At 40.8% G+C, this 22,085-nt stretch overlaps 1 protein-coding gene across 1 annotated transcript in view; it reads right to left on the minus strand.

Moving 5' to 3' along the window:
- FBXL7 (F-box and leucine rich repeat protein 7) overlaps positions 1-22,085 on the minus strand; it is a 349,928-nt gene that overhangs the window by 253,041 nt on the left and 74,802 nt on the right. The window lies entirely within an intron of this gene.

Raw genomic sequence — 22,085 nt, forward strand, 5'->3', positions numbered from 1 at the left:
GGTTCTTCCTGTAAAAAACATAACAAAACAAAACAAAACAAAAGCCTACTTCATTTTTATAAAGCAGCAGTTCTCAACTGAGGGTGCTTCTCCACCCAAGGAGATATGTGGCAATGTCTGGTATCATGTGTAGTTGTCACAACTGAGGAAGGGATGCTGCTAGCATCTAGTGGGCAGAGGCAACGGAAGCTGCTAAACATCATACAACGCACAGGACAGACCCCCCACAAAAAAGAATGATCCAACCCAAAAGTTCAATAGTGCCGAGCTTGAGAATACCTAGCCTGAAATAAATCATCTTACCTCGGCTGACCGCTCAGTTTCTACTCTTCTAACTTTTAATATGAACATATACAATAATATTGCTAAACATTCTTTAAACATCACATGAAAGTCTACAAATATGAACCACACTCACTGCCTAGTGAGGGAAGGCCAGTGACTGTGGTGGGCAGGATTCTAAGATAACCTCCATGGCACCTGCTACAGACTGAAAATTTGTGTCCCCCAAATTCTTATCTTAAAATCCAATCACCAATGTGACAGAATTAGGAGGTGAATCGTTTTTGGGATGTGATTACATCAGGAGAGTGGAGCCCTCAGGAATGGGACCAGTGTCCTCATAGAAGACACGTTTCCTGCCTCTCCCACCAGGTGAGGACACAGGGAAATGACGGCCATTGATGAACAAGGAAGTGGGCTCTCACTGGACACCTTGATCTCAAACTTTTCAGCCTCTAGAAATGTGAGAATTAAACATTTCTGTTGTTATAAACCACGTAGTGTATGGTATTTTATCATAGCAGCCCAAACAGGCTGTGCCAGCACCGGCGCCCTTGGTAATCTGCCCCATTGAGTGTAGGCAGAACTAGCAACTTGCCACGAAGCCACAGAATATAGTGATGGTGAGAGGATTTTGCAGATGTAAGTAAATTCCCTCATGAGTTGCATTTAATCAACAGGGACCTGATCCTGGGTGAGCCTGACCTAAACAGGTAAGTCCTTTACAAGAGTCTTCAGGAGAGACTTCCTGCTGGTCTCGAAGAAGCCACCGTGAGTTCTATAGCTGCAAAGCCATGGATTCTGCCAACACCCAGTGAGCATGGAAGAGGACCCAAACCCGGATGAGAGGCCAGTGACGGTCACACCTTGACTTGCAGCTTTGTGAGACACTGAACAAAAGACCAGCTCAGGATTCTGACCCAAGGAAAATGAGATAATCAATGTACCCTGTGTTAAGCTGCTGCTAAGTTTGTGGTAATTTGTGCTAAGTTTGTTATGCGGCAAAAGAAAACGAATATAATGACCAACCAATCATATAACGAACCAACTCCTTGTGCTCCACACGTTATGATCAAAACTCTCACATGCTGTTGAGAAGCACTTTTCCCATAGTCTTCCCTATGCAGTGGTACATAGCCCAGTTAGGTGGCATGAGCTTACAGTCCAAAAACAGAGTACAAAAGCACGAATGGGCTTCGATTTAAAGAGTTTCTGGGATTTGTTGGCTAATGTTGAGAGTAATGCAACAATCCAAGTTCATGGGTGACATCACCTGGACAGGGAAGTTCACTGTCATTTATGACTCTGAAATGAGTCTGTCATTCCCGCCATCCTTGCCCATTTCCTGTCCTCCTCCCTCACAGGTAGCCAAGACACTCCCCATTAGTCTGTGTCTGGCCTGCCCTGGCGGCCTGGCCGTAGTCACCATTTGTCTGCCTTTGGAGGGAGCTTGACACGTTGTACTGAGCACGTAGTTAGAAGTATGCCACACTGATCTCTGACTTCAATCTGAATCTCCCCTACTTTTTGACCTTGAACAGTCACGTCTCTTCTAGGAAGCTCAGCGTCCACATCTGGTAGGGAAGATGAGTAGACTACGTGATTTCTAGCAGCTCAAATAGTTTATGGTTCTAGGAGTCCATTACAGTACTCTTCAAACCTGCAAACATTCCTTTACTTACAGAAAACAGCATTACTGTGTACCACGAATACATGCACTTAAATTATTTTTAGTGTAGTGTTACTTAGTGATGCACCAATGGAAACCTGGAAACAAACTCCATGTGCTTTAGCTCGGATTCAACAATAAGCCCAAAACAAAATAACCAATTAGACACAAAAACAATACAACGCATAAAATTCAAATTAACAGCATTAACGTAACATGGCAGATGACAGTATGTTGTCAACATTAAACTGTCTTTCAAAACATAAATACGGTAGTAATGGCTGCTAAAGCCAGTGTTCTTTGGGTTCTGGTATAGCCACTCCCCCTCACAGGCTGTGTGAGGACGCGGCATTGGCATGCCCAACACATTCGTCCATTGGAACTCGGGGAGCCCTTTCTGCTACAACACGACGCCACACCAGTTGACCTTCCTTTGGTCTGACTGTGTCATTCACATGTTTTCTCCACTCTTCTTTTATTTCTTATTGATCCACAGCAGAGCACTTTTCTTAAAAGACAGGTGCCCACATGGGCAACAAAACCTTATGGCAGGACTGCTCCAAACAGGAACCACTATACAATTATTTATAATTTTAAGATTACCATCAAATGGAAGGCAAAAAATAAAACAACAAATTTCAGAGGAAATTCTGACAGGTCTGAGAACGTGAGAAACGCTTGTCCATGAGGAAAGGGAGGAAGATTGGGGAAACAAATATTATCAATGATATTTATAATAATAGCTAACACAGAGTATATATGCTGTGCTGTGTACTTAGATGTTTCATCATATTTTCACTAAGTCCTACAGCTGTGTTTTTCAATCATTTTTTATTATTGCCCTCTCCCCAAAGAAACTTTTTGGACTTTTTTCTGTAATCACCCCCCAAATGAAGTTGTAATACCACAGATATACTGTATCTGTTATGTGCTTGTAAAAAGCAAAAGTTTTCACCCCCCAATTTTTGTCCCTTGGAAGACACCACTATCCTCATAGAGAACAAATGCCCTTTGATGAGAACATCAAATTTAAATGCCTGGGTGTTTAACGAATTAAGTAATTATGGAAAGTGAGATAACAGAGAACTAAATCCAGTCCATTCTTGTTATTCACGATAGGTACGTCCTCTAAAGGCATGCAAACCCTGAATCACTGCTCTGAGGGGAAACACATGATGAGGAGTCTGTGACCCTCTGGTCACATTTCATGACCCTCCTTAGGCTTCCAATTATAAAAAACAGAAATCTGCAGCATGACAATGTTCTTGCAAGACAAGCTATTGTATGAAGAAGGCACTGCCTACCTTTCTCACCTTTGAACAGTGTTTGATTAAATAACTGGGTACTACACCCTGGCCAAGTTGACACATAAAATTGTCCATCACAGTGTTAGACCCACAGGAGTTTCAATTCCACACCTACCACCTCTAATCAATGTGCTCAGGAGAAAACTTTCCAACTTTCTAAGCTTCACTGTCTTGACCCATAAAATGGGGATAAAAAGAAACAACAATTACCTATTTCCTCTATCAAAAATGGGGGAATTGTACCCCTCTTTCAGGGTCTGGTGGGAGTTGCTGTGAGTAATACAAGTAAGTCTATGACTTATAAAGCATATTCAATCATGTGCAGTGCCAGCGACAGCCACCCTGCAATTATTTAATGTTGACCCATTTATCAAAGTTCAATTTGCATCAGGAGACAAGAAATGAAAATTAACTGTTGCTTTACTATCATATGTACATATAATAGCAAATAAATATTATATATGTGTATATAAATTAAATTACACATAACGTTATATATCCAGCAGAAATCCGTCAGGTATAACCAAGATTGACAACTCTGCTGTCTGATTCACCTACATGGAAGTTTGTTTATTAGCCATTAGGGGTTATTAGCATCTCAGAATTGTGCCTGTTGGGTTTGGTAAAGTAAAATTTTGCACTTCATTCATTTCCTCCCAAGTGGGTTAGAAAGCCCAAATAAAGGCAATTGAACAAACATTAGGTATCAAATATAAAATGTCAAAGCAAGTGAAGACTAACACACTGAGATTGGTAAACATTACCTGTAACAAGTTAACATATATCGTGTTTCTCCGAAAATAAGACCTAGCCGAACAGTCAGTTCTAATGTGTCTTTTGGAGCCAAAATTAATATAAGACCAGGTATAATAATAATATAATGTAATATAAGTAATATAATATAATATAATATGATATAATATAATACCGAGTCTTATATAATATAATATAATGTAATGTAGTATAATGTAATATAATATAGGACTAGGTCTTATATTAACTTTTGCTTCAAAAGATGCATTAGAGCGGATTGTCCAGCTAGGTCTTATTTTCGGGGAAACATGGTAATTCTGAATCATAGTCGAGAAATTAAAGGTGTATCGATCATTTAGGTCACTCGAGACACATCCTTCGGGCTTTCTGTTAGAGTGTACCACATTTCCCCAATGTTTGAAGAGAAAGAGAAGTTCATTAAATGGGGATCCTACTACAGAGGGATTTAAAGTCTCCTTTAATGAAAATAATTCCCATATGTAAAATAGCAAAACTAAGCTTCATCTCTCCTCTCATTCCTAGTGCCAGGCTGATTCTGCAAATGCAGATATTTTAAAAAAGACAGTCAGACATTCCATTGTGATTGATTAATAACATGAGGAATGCAAAGAGTGGAACAAAAAAGATCAATCAATACATGACAAAGAAATGAATCAATGGGTCCTATGATTTCTAACATTCTTAAGAGTCCAAGAAACCACTTGCAAAATTGAGTCCCTATATTAATTCCAGATTATGTGCATTGAATCCATTCCTGTGGATGTCAACCACAGACTTCTGATATGAAACCCACAAACAAGCACATAGACCCATGTAGGGGGCTTAGCCCCTTATTTCCTGTTTCTCTCCGTTACCTTGTTTGCAAGCTGCTGTTGGCACGCCATTAGAACTTGATTTAATATTAAATGTCCATATTGATGGAAAGAGAATTTTTTTCAGTATCTCAGAATTAGATTAAGGGAGTGGTAGGTCATATTTGTGTGTGGAATCCACTTTTATTTTCCTGATAGTTATGAGATAGTTTATCTTCTCTGATTCAGAGTTCAAATATCTATATCTATACGTACAGAATAATAATATTAGTTATCGCAAAGTATGATCTGGCTTAATTCCTGGTCTGGGTGCACATGAGTTTGAGGGGAAAAATGACTGAACACATATTGTAAAAGTGTATTAGCTCTTTCAGGCCAATAGGGAGACATTGAGCAGATGCGTCCCCAGAGTCGGAGACCTTGCAGCAGAGTGAAATGATGATGACTCGGACCCTGGGTGCTCTGCCTTACTTCATCGCGAGAAAACATAGGAGATGGTGTCCTTTACTTTTGCTTCTCCTATTCTCTGTTCTCTCCTGGTGACAATCGGAAGTATGGGGAGCTCTGGAGGACAAGAGGAAGAAAGGAAATGAAACAGAAAAAACTGTCCAAGTATTTTGTTGTTGTTGTTGTTTTCTTTTAAGCCATTTAATGTTCTTCTAACTGGAATTTTCTTTGCTCCAGTTTCCCAAAGCACCTAACAAGTGAGCTCAGAGTCACTAAGCAGGATATACGTCTGTCATTGGGGGGGCAGTCGGAGCAGAGCTAGGGCATAAGGTACCCCTTCCCCTAAGAGGATGCCGTTCAGGGGTTTTATGTTCAGGGTGTTTATGTGCCTCATTGCTGAGAGATGCACTCACTACTTAAACACAAGACATAGTAGATGCAGGGTGCTGGCATTTCTTTCATTATTTCAGAAATACACATAATATAAAATTTGCCATTTTAACTGTTTTTAAGTATTTAATTTAGTGGCATTAATTACATTCACAATGTTGTGCAACCATCACGATTATTTCCAAAACTTGTTCATGACTTGACACAGAAATTCTGTAATGACGCCTCATTCCTCCCTCCCCCCACCCCTGGTAACTTCTAATCTGCTTTCTGTCTCTTATTCTAGACATTTCATATTAAGTAGAATCATAGAATAATTGTCCTTTTGTGTCTGGCTTTTTTCACATCGTTTAATGTTGGTAGGGTTCGTTCGGGTGTTATCATGTATCAGTGGTTCACTCTTTTGTATGGCTGAATAATATTCCCTGGTGTGTATAGACCACATTTTGTTTATTCATTAATCTAGTGATGGGCACCTGGGGTAGTTTCCACCTTTTTGCTATAATGAATGACACTGCGGTGACAGGGTGCTGGCTTTGACTGCTGATGGTTCTTAACTTTCAAACTTCTAGTGCTTGTTATTTCCAGCAGAAATTGGATCCTGAGAGCTGTGGCGGGAGCAGATGAACAAAGTATACACAGAGTTCTTCCAGGAGAGAAAACGGGACAACCTCAGTAGGGACTCACAGGTCCTTGAAAGCCATTTACAACACTGCTGCTGCCCTGGGGCGGAGTGCTGGGGGGGGGGGTGGGCGTTAAAGGACTGGAATGTCAAGAAATGATTCCTCGGGGTATCGTATAACTTCCAGGCAGGGTTGGGTGGCTGGTGCGCGGGCAGCAATGAATCTGGAAGAGCAAACCAGCACCCATGTCACACGTGCTAACGGCACAGACACAGGGTCCTGGGATCCGAACACACACCTGCTGCTAAGCTCTGCTGTTCAGAAGCCTGCAGGGCTTGCACTGGAGCAGGACAGCCAGGGGACTTGGGGCTTCCCCTCCATCCTTGTATGGGGACCGTGCATGTTCTCTCCAGGAAAAGCAAGCGCTTTAGCCTCAAGTCCGACAGCATAGGAGGGCGTATCCATGGCGTGAAGCAAAACCGTGATATGAAATGCAAGTCCTTGGCTAAACAGTTCACAACCCTGAAGGCTATCTCACCATTTCAGCAGTTAGCTTAGACGCCCAAGGGTAAAAAGAGAAAAAATTAAATAGAAATAATTTAGTTGATAAGCACTCATTCCACATCCCAGTGTCACTCTCTTTTTCTTGGTGAAGAAAGAAGTGATCCTTAGACAAAAATCTCAATTGAAAGTAATCTTTTCTGTGTTACTCCTAGAGGCTGTGATTACAGAAAGAGAGAGAGAGAGAGAGAGAGAGAGAGAGAGAGAGAGAGAGAGAGAGAGAGAGAGAGAAAGGGGCATGATTTCAACACAGCTCTCTTCAATAAACCTATAGAAGGTAGCAGGATAACTGCAAGTCTGGAAAATACGACATGCGACATGCTGCCCTGGACGGTACAGAGCCTTATATCAGACTGTTGGACCTGCATCTTGGATTTATCACTAACTAGCTGGTCAAGATTGAGGGTTTCCTTACTTTCTGAGTACCTCAGCTTGTGCAGCTGCAAAATAGGGTGTTGTTAAATATTAACTCATAGAACAGATATGGGAGTAAAATGAGGTTAATAAGTCAATTGCTTAGAATGGCTTACACATACAATAGATATTTAATAGATGTTAGGTATTATTAACGATCTTCTCTATGAATATTCTTTACCAATAATTCCATTTAATGCAACAAACTATATGCTAAACTTACTGCATGCAAAGGATTATGAGTAGCACTAGAAAAGATAAGTACGTGAACTTAATTATCTGAGCTCTTATGTGAGTTGACGTAAGAGGGACTAAGAGAATAAACTGGAAATTTCTTCCTAATGGAATAGCCCTGTTCCCATAATGTTTGCTAATGAGCATTATCCTTTCCTTACAAGCACAACTCAAATCTACCATATTTTGCCGTGTATAATGCACACTTTTTGGCCCAAATTTGTGAGGGAAAAATAAGGATGCAGATTATAAATGGGTAGTACCAATTCCGTATCTATATAAATGTTTCTAAGTTTTGACCTATGCTTATGAGTTAAAAGTGTAACTCTAGAAATCAATAAAGATATTCGTATGAAAATTAACCCTGGAATAAAGTTGACCTAATTATGGAATATGACAATTGGTTTTGTTGAACTTGCAACGACAAGAGTCCTTGGCCTTCTATGATGCGCAAATACTGGAAATTTGTTATTGGTACATAAAATTTCTTGTAATTGGTATCTGTTCTTGTGTTTTATAATTATTTGTTACGTAAAATTTCTTGTACCTTAATGTGTTAAAAAATAAATGCTCAGTTTTATTTACAGTGACCAAGACAATGGAAACAACCAAAGTGTCCTTCGATAGAGGATTAGATAAAGAAGATGTGGTACATATACACCATGGAATACTATTCTGCCATGAGAAAAAAATGAAATAGTGCCATTTGCGACAACATGGATGGATCTTGAAATTATTATGCTAAGCGAAATAAATCAGACAGAGAAAGTCAAGACTTCACTGATATGTGGTATATAAAACTGAAAATGACAAAGGAACAAAACAAACAAATGAAGAAATAAAAACTCATAGACACAGACAATAGTTTAGTGGTTAACAGAGGCTAAGAGGAGAGGGGGGTGGTAGATGAGGGTAAATGGGGTCAAATATATGGTGATGGAAGGAGAACTGACTCTGGATGGTGAACACACAATGTGATATATAGATGATGTAATACAGAATTGTACACCCGAAATCTATGTAACTTTCTAACAATTGTCACCCCCAATAAACTTTAATTAAAAAAAATAATAAAATAAGTGCTAAAATTCCTTTATAATGCAAAAAAACCCCAAATACCTAAATGTAAACAAATAAAATTTTGAATTAAAAATTAAAACAAAAGATTTTTTTTCCCTGAAAGTTTGGGCCAAAAACATGGGTGGACATTATACATGGAAGTGCATTATGCATGGCAAAATATGGTATGTTACCCCAAAAGAAATCTATTTCCCAATAAAATAGCAACATGTTGTATATGCAAAGCAGAACGGATAAAATTCAGAGATTCCCAGTGGTGACATAGTGTATTAGTACTCTGTATTAGTTTCCTAGGGCCACCGTAACAAATAACCATTAAGTGGATGGCTTAAAGTAACAGAAGCTGAATTTCACATTGTCTTGGAAGCTAGAAATCTGAAATGAGCGTGTTCTATGCCCCTCGCCCAGCTACGAGAGCTTGCCAGCAGTCAATGGCACTCCTTCATTTATGGCGGCACAATTCCAATCTCAGTCATCACACGGCCATCTTTCCTCTGCATGTCCCTGTGTCCCTTCTTATAAGGACACAGCCATATTGGAATAAGAACCACCCTCCTCCAGCGTGCTATCATCTTAATAACAACACCTGCAATGACTCTATGTCAATTATTCTATTTCCAAATCAGGTCACATTCTACCAGCCAGGAAAGACATGAATTGAAGGGAATAGGAGCCACTGTTTACCCCAGTAGATACTGCAACACCACTTTCCTCAAAATTAAACAGAAAGCAAAAATCCCACCCTGAGTCTATCATATCAGCATTTACTCAAGTCTCATTGCATGGCAGCATTATTATGAGGGGAAAAGAAAAATTACAAGTATGATTTAATGCACCATGGAAAGCATGAAGTCTTAAAAGGTCTCCCCACTTGTGCAAAAGCAAGCACGTGGCACCCCATCTTGGGTGGTTTCATGGTTGACAGGCCAGGTGGTATTTCACTGGAAGTACTAAGGCAGGACCTGCTCCCCCAGCCTCACACCCACCTACAAGCATCGGGCAGTTCCACAAGACTTAACACAAACGTCAGGTGACACAAAGACAAATGCTGCTGCAGCTGACAGATGGTGCCTCACAGCTGGGTGCCTGAGCAGAGTAAGAAGAGGATCGGACCACTAAAGGGTACATGCATCAGCACAAGAATTCCCATTGTTTTATGAGTCATTCAAAAGACAGTTTTATGCTAATAACAACACTACTACAATCTGCACCAGTGATGTTTCCCAAAAGTTCTGAGGGACTGCTGTGACCCAAAGATGATGAGAAGGGCATGTCTTGCTTAGTCTGGACGTACAAGGAAAGACAAGAGTTCTTTTTGAAGTACAATGCTGCTTCAGCATGATCTGGGGCAGTTTCAAAGCCATATGTTCGTTTGCTGGCATCAAGAGCCTCTGGTGTCAATAAACTCATAACTGCCTCTTCTGATTCCCTCATTCACTCATTCATTCATTCAACATCCCATATGCCAGACACCACGATAGACACAGTTCCTCAATGAAGCCATCTTGGCGGTAGAGGTTATTTTACTGCAGGGTCTTGGAGGCAGGGAAAGAGTATAGAAAACAACTTGACCTTCCAACAGAGTGTGGTGAAGAGACAGGCAGTGATATCCTTTGAGTCTTTGTTGCTTTACGTGGCTCAACCCCAGTCTAAAGGCTTCAAGTTACAGACCTTTGTAACGTACAGCCCACTGATTTCAGGGCTTTTATACAAAGCATGTTTATGTTTATACGTACTTACTAATCAGTAATGATCAACCTAAATTAATGGAACTTCTGAATAATAAATTCTTAAAAGGTATTGATTTTCCTCCTTTCACACACAAGCAGTAAACCTTCCAAAAGTGAAAGGGCTATAAATTTTAGATCTTAATCTTATTTAATATATCACAATCCTAGGATGTTATCATGTTCCCCACCCCATATGACCTATTTATTAAGGAGTTATAGGCAAAATTTTGTCTAATGGAACTAAAAAAGATCCGAATGGCCCTACTTGATACAAAGGATTATAACGAACAAGTTTTCCTACCACAGAGAAGAAAAGGGCACAAAATATTGTTAAGAAGGCACTTCAAAGGAGACACTGAAATTCATAGCTCAGATGCACACTTACTCCCTGACCGGCTGCAAGGCCCAGAGCACGCTACTCAACACTTCTCAGCACCAAGCCCAGTGCCTCTGACAGGGGGAGAGGAACACTGGAGGAGGTCATCTTCAAAATCCCTTTCTAATCCCACATTCGTTACCCCTCCCAACTCAGAAAGTTATAAACTCTCCAGCACAACTACAAACCATTTTGTAACCACAAACCAAGACCTGAAGATAGTTCAGAGTTAAAGTTCAAGTGAAAGAGGAAGAGCTCTTAACCAAATTCCTTCTTCCCTACTGAATTGATATTACACATATGTATACAATTCCCTGAAATTAAGAAAAAAATATATATATATATGAGGTCTGACAACCAAGTTCACAAACTCATCCTAGTAAAACTGCTATAGACCTCCTTATTGAATATCACTAAGGTCACCTTCGAAGTACTCCCCTTGGGAAGCTATGCACCGACGCCAGCGCCTAGTCCACCCTTCAAAACAATTTTGGAATTCTTTTTCTGGAATGGCCATCAGAGCTGTCCTGATGTCCTGAATGTCATCAAAATGTCTTCCTTTCAATATGTCCTTTATCTTTGGGTAAAGAAAGAAGTCATTGGGAGCCAGATCAGGTGAGTAGGGAGGGTGTTCCAATACAGTTATTTGTTTACTGGCTAAAAACTCCCTCACAGACAGTGAGCTGGTGCATTGTCGTGATGCAAGAGCCATGAATTGTTGGCGAAAAGTTCAGGTTGTCTAACTTTTTCACGCAATCTTTACAGCACTTCCAAATAGTAAACTTGGTTAACTGTTCGTCCAGTTGGCACAAATTCATAATGAATAATCTCTCTGATATCAAAAAAGGTTAGCAACATCGTTACAAGTTCCTGAACTTAATTGTCACACCTCGTATCACATATATACATACACATATACACATGCATAAATGTGCACACACACATATTTATGTCACCAAATCACAGCTGGATTATTTCACTACTGTATCTTCTCTTTGGGTGTGTGACTTCTGACCTTGCCTGGACACTGTGACCTTTTTAGTCTCCAAAATGAGAGACTCAGTTTTATTACCTGCCGTGCTCCCTAAGAGTATCATGATTCTCCTCTGACATCTTCCACTTTCCTTGGGTTGGGAGGAAGTTCCCTTGGAACCCCAGTAGGAAGCTACAATTGTATAATCTTTCATAGGAGTAGAGGTAACCGCCCTCGCCCATGCGCATCTCTAAGCACAGGGCAACTGAGAAGGTGTGAATGGCAGCAGCAGAGTACCTCCCAGGCAGCCACAATCTTGAATCAGAACTTGAATGAAGGAGAGGCTGAAGCAGGACACTGAGTGTACCGGTTGCCCCCTCCCCGGAATGCATCCATCCTCTTTGTGTAGCTGCCTGACGATGGGTGAGAGAGAATTCACCTCTGGCTCCCGCTCCCGCAGAGAGATCTTCCTGTCCTAAGCCTATCAACAGCAGCCCATCCTCATGGTCCAGTGATTGGGCAGATAGAAAGGAGGAGTTAAAGGCCAAAGTTGTTCAATGGCAGGGAAAAAAGTGTTTTCTCTCTCTCACTTATAACCCTAGGACTTGTTAGCAGCCATATTGCATCAAAATGGAGAGTCCACCTTAGCAAGAAGGTGCAAGCAGCAAAACAGAAAGACGTCAGGTGAGGACATCACGAAGGCATCACCCAGTTCAAATCGGCCTTGACACCCGCCCTCCTACTGGATTTCTGTGGTGCGGACAATAAGGGACAAGGGAAGAGTTCTGTGCGCTGCACCTGGCGGTGACTGTTGGAACTGCAGAGAGTTTATACTTCACGGGTCAAACTAGGAATTCAAGCAAAAAAAAAGATTCATTCTAAAGGTAAAATACTTTCTTCATATGAAAACAGCACTTTGTTACTGCAGAGACTGACTCTATGAAAGGTTGAGTAAGTACAAAGTAATAATTTTAACAGTGATAAATCAAAATGTTTTTAAAAACACAACCAAGTAAAAATAAGAAGCTATATATACGTATATATACATATATATACATATATATATACATATATATATACACACACACACACACACATATATATACATATATATCCACACAATAAATCTGATAAGGCTTTCAAACCCTGGGAAATAGGTTAATTTGCTCTGGACAATGAACAGATGACTTAGTAAGTCTTTCGTCTTTTAAAAACTTTAATTTGGCTTCCACCTATAATCTATGTTGTATTTTTCAAAGCTTTCTGCATTAAAAAAATAACTCTCCCTAAATTTTGCATTTGCAGCCCTTTTATCAGATAAATTGCGGTCATAACCTAACTCAAGGCTTGCAGGGGCCAGTGAAGGAAAAGGTATGGCTTCTTTAAAACTGAGATAAATTAAGCAAAATAAATCTTGCCAGAAACTGGAATAGTTCTTGACTGTAGCAATTTAGGAACTAATCTCTCTTCTCTTTTGGAAATATAACAGCTTTGCCTTTTGACCAAAATAGATCACATACTCCAACCACAGCTGTTGTTCCTTTCCTCGTCCTCTTTCTTGAGGTACTGTTGGTTGGTTAATAAGTAAAATTCTCCAGACTCCATGAAGGTGACAGGGACATTCTGACTATCCTATTTGGACTGAAGGAAGAGCAGGGCATCAAGCATTAAGTCTTTCTCTACTCTGAACCTTCTGCAACTGAAGTTTACTAACTCACTTGTTAGTAAACTTCATTACATTCAGCTGCAAAAGCAGGCTGCATTTGATGGATACATTTTGTGGAACCCAGATGGAAATTTTAGGGTACGTTTATGCTATGAGTACGCTCATACACACTTTGTTGGAATAAAATGTACAGCGCTTTAACTCATTTAAATAAAAAATAACAATTTCAGGCATTTGTAATTGTGTTTTATTCCTCAATGTGACAACTATCCAGGGAGATGTTTTCAGATGTATCGTTTAGAATGAGCAGATTAATCTTGCCTACCTTGAGATCTTTAAGTTTTATAAAAATAAAAAGTAAAAGTGATGGAATTAAATATTTTGGCCTCAGTGTTTTCACTCCTGCCCTTCCCCATTTTTTCAAGATGCCACCCATCAACACTGACACATCACCAGATCATGTGACAGTGGAGTGTAAAACTCCCTAACAGTTTCCTGTTCAGTTCGAACTTAAGCCCAACTCACTACTATGGCCCACCAAGACTCTGTGACACAAACAGCCTCTGCCCTCCTCTCAGAACTCGCCTCAAACATCCCCAGAAAAGAATTCTGTCTGTCCAGATCATTGCTATCCACAATGCCAGGTGCTTGGAGAAATGCAATAAATATTTGTTGAAGTAACTAGGTAATATTTATCAAGTAAATATAGGCTTTGCCTTTTTAACTTATCCAAATTACAAAACTAGCTGGTTTTTAATATACAAAGAATCTTCTAAAACAGAAATATATAAAAACAAATATGGATCCAATATGAGACAGACAATGATTTAGGAAAGCCTCTTGAACACCAAAAGGAAATTCCACGTGTATTACTTTAAGTTCATAGAAAAGCTACTTAAAGTAGTTTATTGCCAAGTAGAAATCTGACGGGGTTAAGAGAAAAATAAATTCAGGAAAACAGATCTGAAAATAAATTAGTTGGAGGTAGTGGAAGAAGATGCCGGGCAACCAGCAGTTATATCATATAAAAGTACATCAATTAAGTCAAAGTGATACACATAGGACAGAAATATCAATGGAACAGAATGCACAGCCCAGAAATAAATTCATATATAAATGGTAAAGGTAGAAAGGTAACACAGTGGAGATGGGAAGAATTAACATCTGGTGCTGGAACAATTAAGTATCTTTTTTTTTTTTTAAGCATATCCTCATCTTTCTCAAACATAAAGTAGAACAGTCAAAATATACAAATTCAAAAGAAGTAAATATTTATCCAATTTCTGGAAGGCAAAAGTTTATCAGCCTAAAACTAACAGAAATAATTGCAAAGAAAATTATCAATAGGTTCAACCATATAAAAACATTAAACTGCTACATGAAGAAAAACAAAACACGAGTGTCATAATAGAATCCGAAACATAGTTTCACTCATACATAGAGAGGAATAACAAAAAAAAAAAAAAAAAGAAAGATACCTCTGATAGTCTGTACATTTGCAAAACTGTTCCTGCTGCAAGAATAAATTGATGCAAGTACTTTAAAGTATCTGGTAATACGCACATCAAATGCCTTCATCTGGTTTAAGCCCTTCTATTTAGTATCCAGCAATTTCACTTCTTAAATTAACACAAGGAGTTTGCTACTTTCTTACCTAATGTCTTCTTGAATTTGTCTTTGAAAGTAAACACATGCCAGTCGCTTAGCCCACCACATTGTTAGAGGACAGGACTGGCTACATAATTTGAGAGCCCCAGTGAAAAACAACAATGTGGTACCCTTCTTTTAAAGTGCTGAATTTCAAGAGGGGAACAGCAGAGCATTAAATCAAGCACAGGGGTCTTTTGAACACAGGGCCTGTGTGACTGCAGAGGGAGAACCATGGAGCCTGCCCTTTAAGGGCTATTCCATGCCCAGATTGCTGGAGAAAAAAAAGACTAATCTCTTATTCTGGTCCATGCAGGCACTGCTCTTCTGATCCTGCCTAGGGGATATGAATCTCCGGACGGAGTAAGGAGAAAAGGTGGGTGCTAAGTAAAGGTGGGGGATGGGTAAGATCCTGGAGCTGCTACAAAAGAGCAGGCACTGATGCCAACACTTGGGCATTTACTAGGGCAGCCCTTCATACTTTCATCGTTGCTTGGAACTCAGTGGGCACTTAGAATGGGAGCAGGGTCTCTCTTCCTTCCCCCTGCTCTGCAACAGCAGTCAGAAGGTAGCCTTGTCAGCTTGGGGCACACCCAGCCCAGCCCTCTCCTGCCATCGGATGACAAGGGACAGCAGGGCAGGGGAGGGATGCTCCTGCCCCTGGAGCTTGATTTCTTGGTACTTCTGCAATCAAGGAGGGCCACAGAAAAGGGACATGAGATAATGGAGAATCATCAAGCCTGCTTGTATGGTGTTGGATACATTCAGCATATAAGAGGTGGCTTACAAATAGCAATATGTCAAAATGTGTGAGTGTGTGAAAGGTGACATTCATCTCTATTTTAATGTGGGAAAAATCTATAAAAATAAAGAAGTGAAGAATTAGTAACTAATTCTGAATATTTAGTTGTCCGTTTAGAAACAAAACAAATTCTACACACACACACACACACACACACCCCTTCATATTACACAAAATTAAATTCTACCGTGATTTCTCCACCCACAAGCTCTAGAATTTACTATAAAAGTGCCTTTTACTTAGTCAATTCAAAGCAAACCTTAGCCCATTTGGGGTGACCATAACGTTCTGATTTAGCAGGTTGCGTGCTGTTGAGACAAGAACCCTTATTCTCACAGACAAGAGCACTTCATTCTTATGCCCATTTGGTAGTTGGACAAACCGCTTAATATTGCTGAGCCTGCACTGTTTCTTCTGTCGTGTAAGATTAGGGCTGAGGTGTCTCCCAAGTTCTCATAACAGCCAGCCCCTTCTGAGCACATTTTGTGATCTGGTTATTCCACCCCAGGAAACAGAGCCCATGATGCGAAGCCCACTGCCCTCATGAGAAAACTAAGGCTCAGAGTGTTACCTTCCCGAAGCTTGCAGGGAAGGCACCAGGCAGTGGAGACGCCGGTCTCCATAGGACACCATCTTCTCCTTGGGTACTCATTATAGCCTCTTGGGGAGAAACCCACACGCTGGAATCAGTGCACTTGAATTTGAATCTTTCTCACTTATCACCTCCTTGACCTTGAAGACACTTAACTCTCTGCCTCAGGGTCCTTATTGATGAAACGGGGGCCCAGAATGGTGGGTTTTCTGTGAATTAACACCTAAAGCACCTACTTCTATGCTTAGCTACAGTAAATGTTAGCTATGCTATAGTAAATGTTACCTATTACTACTGTTCTGAGGTGTGATAGTACAGTGTCTATTACTGCAAAACAAAGGCCCCAGACCAGCACTTCAATCCAAATAATTTATTCTTTATCAATAATCAGAGTAAAGAATTCAGACCAGGTCTCTCTTTCTAGGTGGTTCTTTTGTCCCTATGTTGGCCATTCTGGTCTGCCTGGACTCCCCCTTTCAATGTGCAAGTTTTCCTGTGCCCTGTTCTGACACTTTTGCTAACTTAGAATGGCATCTGGTCCCCTCCTACATATGATCCTAAATCATTACAACCTCTTCCACAACAACCATTCTTGGGTCTCAGGGACCCCTCCCCACTGTGAATGTTGGTACCATTTATAGTCATTTTAAGTCACTTAAAATTGTAACAATCACAACTGATGTTTATAGACTTCACGGGAACATACCGATTTGGTTTTATGGATATTTTCTCACTGTACTGGCATTCCTGTCTTCTTACAGGTCCTGGGATCACAGTCTGTCATACATGCACTGTACTGGCATTCCTGTCTTCTTACAGGTCCTGGGATCAAAGTCTGTCATACATGCAGTGGGCAAGAAGACTACACCCTCAGGAAAAGTTCACTGCTGATGATTACAAATCTCGAGGAAAGGGGAAGTGAAAGCAAGAAAGTCACAGTGGGTTTCTTTTCACATAGAGGTATCTTCTTAAAATGTAAAGATTGATGCGTGTGCATAGATCCATGCAGGAGCGTAACCAAGTAACTGAAGTCAGCAATGGGAATGGACCCCAAATTACCGGCAGACTCAGCATTTCCACTGCAATCAACTTTTGTAACATGTGAAGAAGAGACGTGGTGCTGGCATTTTTGTTAGAGCAGCTGGATGCCAGTGTCACAAGTACAGGTTATTATGGGAATGGCCAATCTCAAATTCGGAAAAACTGAACTCCAGAACGTGTCCAAGGCCGTCTGGATGTCTCTATTTTGGACCTGCTCCTTCTCTAGGATCAGTCTCTTCAGATCCCTTAAGCTCATCCTCAGCTTCATTATCCAAGGCAGAATCCAATGGGAGCTGGGCCTCGCCACCCATGCTTCTGTTCCTGCCCCTGAATTATGTGGATCAGGAATTGACACCGTCTGGCGAGTGCCTAATGAGCACTCCCATCCATCATGCGAAATATACCTCCTCACCTCCCAGTAAGGAAGAGAAACACCATTTCAAAGGGTGGTTAAGTTTACTGGCCAAGACCGCCCAAGATCAGAACAGATACACTTGTAACCTTTTCCACTGTTTACTTTTCAAATGCCTTACCAAATTCCTGACCTCCTTGACCTACCATATGTCCTCCCTTCATAACCTATGAAAAGCCAGGAAACCAAGACTTTGCTTCTCCTGCTCAGCCTTTCAGTCCCAGGGTATTTATTTCACATTCATTTCATGGTGTAGAGATGAATATAAAAGGCTTAAAACCCACTTAACCAGCATCACTAACATCCACTCCAGGCCCATCATCCCATCAACAAATAAATACTATGTGTCTAATGCATATAGAACATATTATGGGCATTGGACAAAGTAATTAAGCCTAAGGAAAGAAATGAATGAACTGGATCTTTAATATTATGTTAAATCCAAGAAACTGCCATTTTTGTAGATTAAAAAAAGGGAGGGGGGCCAAGCTCAACCATTTCATTTGGTTCAACTTAATTATAAACATGTCTTAGGGATTACACTATAAGGTTGGTGATGAGTATGAAGTATTAATAACTACATTTCCTTGGATGGTACCCAAGGTATAGTCATTTATACTGACTTTTGGTCCACAGCATACAGTGTCACAGTGAGTTACCTATGCACACATGTAGAGACATCACATATATTCAGCATAAAGAGAAAATTCAGATCTCCAATAAAAAGCATGAAACCATATTTGTCCTATTAATTCAACAAATAAAGATTAGCAACCACAAAACCTGCCCATATTTATGTTCATCTCTTCTGCGATTTAACTTCTTAACAAACCTCTTGGGAAAATCAGCTTACTAATTTCTAATCTAAATCTTTGGACCAGAAAACTTAATGAGAATTCCGTACCGAGTAGAGAAAGACGAAGGTCTACTGCTTTCCAAAGAAGAGGCAAGTGACAGAAGGATGTGAAGGAAGTGAGAAAGAGGAAGGGCCACATAAGGGAACAAAATGGTAAGCAAATGTTCGCCAGCTGTATTCCAGTGCAGCTCACTGGCTTGCAGTCAGCCATTTTTCCTTTAAAAGGCTCTAAAATTTCAAATGTTTGCTAGGACTGTTGATCTGTAAGGACAGTGGTTTTACTGCTTATCACCAAATACATCCCAGTACTTAACCAAATCATAATCATGGAGCAGCATTAAGTGGATGACACATCCCCTGTGTCTGAATATGCATATTTTATGCTGGAATCTGTTGTTCACCAGCACTCTATTTTTTTTTTTTTCATTTACAAATACAAACAAAAATTTAGCTCTAGGCTAAAATGGGAGGAAAGCATAGTATCAGTTGTAAACATCTCCAAACAAAGAAAATAACCTCTCACTAATAAAATTTCTTTTCCATCTATGTGGTTAAGCTGAGCTACAATGTTAATAGTAGAATTTCAGTTCTTTAATCTATGTAGACAACAGAAAAACAAACACTAAAGGCCTGGACTAGCTGTGTAGACAAATGTCCTCTGCCCTCTGATGGACAGGTCTCCAAACCAGTCACGACAAAACACACACATTGGCAAATGACACAACATTACCACAAAGCTTTCAGGGGAACCCACATTTTAAATGGGGACCCTTAACTTAAACGGTTAATAGTGTGGAATTCAGGCATTCTAAATATAGGAGGAAGGAATGTCCCTGATGGTGTCTGGCAGTGTACGAGGGACTTGATATACTTAATCTTCAGAATAACCTTATAAACAAGCTTTTTATCTCCATGTTCAAAATAAGAGAATTGGAGCACTGAAAATTTACTCTCCCAGGTTCCCAGTGCAAGTCCATCCCAGAGCAGAACCGAGTCCACCTGGTTTCATTATCCAGTGTCTCCACAAGTGAAATGGATAACTATCAAGTTTGGAGGTGGAGGAGATCAAAATGGAGCAGAGGGTGAATAGAAAAATGACCTGCATTGTAAGTTCTAGAACTTTCTAGCTAAGGGATTTAAGTTCCTTGAGCCTTAATTTTCTCAGAGCATGAACATAGTAGGCATTCAATGAGAACCTGTCGAGCCCAGAGGTTTCTATGAGTCTCAGAGACACCTTCAGGGGCCCTTCGAACATAGTAGACAGATGGCTGGATATGGGACCAATGTCATTCCTCGCACATTTTAAGACACATATTACAAGGGCAGAGGGGACTGATGTCATTGGGCTTCCTTCCCTGCTAAGTGCGAAATGAAAGCTGACACTTCCAGAGTCAAGCTCTGGTCTACTCCTAACCCTCCCACTGCTCTGAGCCCTTCCTTTGTCCTAGCCTTTAACGAAAACATCATTTCCGTTTTATAAGGTGAAATTTGCACTTCAGTGCCTTGCCCAGGATCTGTAAGATTCTCCTGTCTTAACTGAGAGCTATCACAAGCCACTACTACCTACAGGCAAAACGATATTGTAGTCATTCAGGTCTGAGGAGATGATGAGCTCCAGAAAAACCAGATCCGAGTCTCTGAAACACTAAGGGAATAAAAAGGATAAGCTGTGGTCAAAGACATGTTCACACCATTAAAAATCTGTGTTCTTTACAGAGAATTCTTCATGCCTTAAAGATAAAAGGGAACAGAGGCAGGAAGTAAAACGATAACACAACTGTTAGGTTAACTAGAAGCATTTCCACAAACAAAGCCACCTGACTCATTAATTTGCACAACAGCTCCTGACGTGGGCCCTGCTTTGATGATCAGGCATTAAGAGGAGCTAGGAATCTCACAACAACAACAGTATCTCTGCACTCAAGGCTTGTCCAGGACAGGGGAGGCTCAAACCGCTGAGTGGAATCATGTTTACAAATACTATGAATGAAGGTCATGTGCCCCAGAGATCCCTGCAGGCCCACCGAGCTCAGACTAGGTGATTGGGGGATGGAAATCCAGCCAGCGGTGAGGGCACATCCTAAGCAGAGGAAGTCAGGAAGCAAAAGAACACAGAGCATTCAGGAAGCGCAGATCATTTAGAGGGAGGAAGAGAAGGAAGTGGGAGATGGTCATGAACCTTGAGTCCTGCAGATCCTGGCAGGGGACTTGGACAGCAGCGAGGCACCTTTGCAGGGTTGGCACAAGCAGGCGGGTGTATGAGTTTACAGACAGGCAGGTCCAGCTGCAGTGTACACAATGGACAGGGGAGGGTAAAACTGCAGGCAGTCAGACTGCTTGGAAAGATGTTACTGGAAGGAACAGTGGTAGGTGGAGAGAAATGAATAGCTTCGAGAGAGGTGAGTCCAATAGAAACACCGGGAATTTGTGATTGGAAAGTTGGGGTAAGGCAGGCAGAAAAGTCACTGGTGGGACCTGAGATGACCTTCTCAAGTGTTCAGAGGAGTAAATGTCACCTAGCCTATCCTGCGCGAGCAACTGAAGATGAGAAGTACTCTGAATCATGCCTACACCCAGAGGTAACCAGAGAACAGACCCAGACCCTACCACGCACGCCCATCTCCTCTTCTCACTCTCCCCTGCCTGTGTAACTCCAAACTCTCTTAGTTTTCCTCTTTCTCCTATAGAGCAGGCCCAACTAGGACTCAATGGCTCCTCTCCCTTCCAAGTACACCTTCATAACACTGTTGATTCTCACGGTCAAAGATATCTTAAGCCATGTTGTAAAGAAAGATTAATCTTTAAGAGAAAACATGGCATGGACTTGGGATGGTGAATGAAGTACCAATCTTGGTGATTGTTTCTTTGTTTTGTTTTTTTGTTTTGTTTTTAACACAGAGGATTAAGTTGTAGCCAATTCTTCACAGCAACATTCATTAGCTGTGTAACAGATGGAGAAGCCACTGGAACATGTGGATGCAGTGTCCACAGCCACTGTCTGAAGCTCATCTGTACATCATCGTCTCTGATGGCAGCACTGAGGGCTCGCTGGCTGGCTTGGGAAACCCAACAGGGATGTTCAGAAAACAAAAACAGCTTCTCAGCCCACATGTTGGCCTGACATGACTATCACCAGAAAGCTTCTTCAAGGACAGCTTCCAAAGGCATTTCTTCTAATTTAGAGAATTAACAGGAAAATAAATAATGCAATTCACTAAGGCTTTTCCAGCACAAATATGCAGCCAGAGGCTTCCCTCACTGCATACATCTGTCCACCCAGGAACGCAGGTGCAAAAGGGTTGCCTACTAATACCCAAAGTTGTGGGTGCTGGGGTCAAGAACACGGGGTTTCTTCCTCTTGTATAGTCATCCCTCTTTCTCACTGAACATGTTTTGT

Source organism: Rhinolophus hipposideros (genome assembly GCF_964194185.1).
Source record: "Rhinolophus hipposideros genome assembly, chromosome: 7".
NCBI lineage: Eukaryota > Metazoa > Chordata > Mammalia > Chiroptera > Rhinolophidae > Rhinolophus > Rhinolophus hipposideros.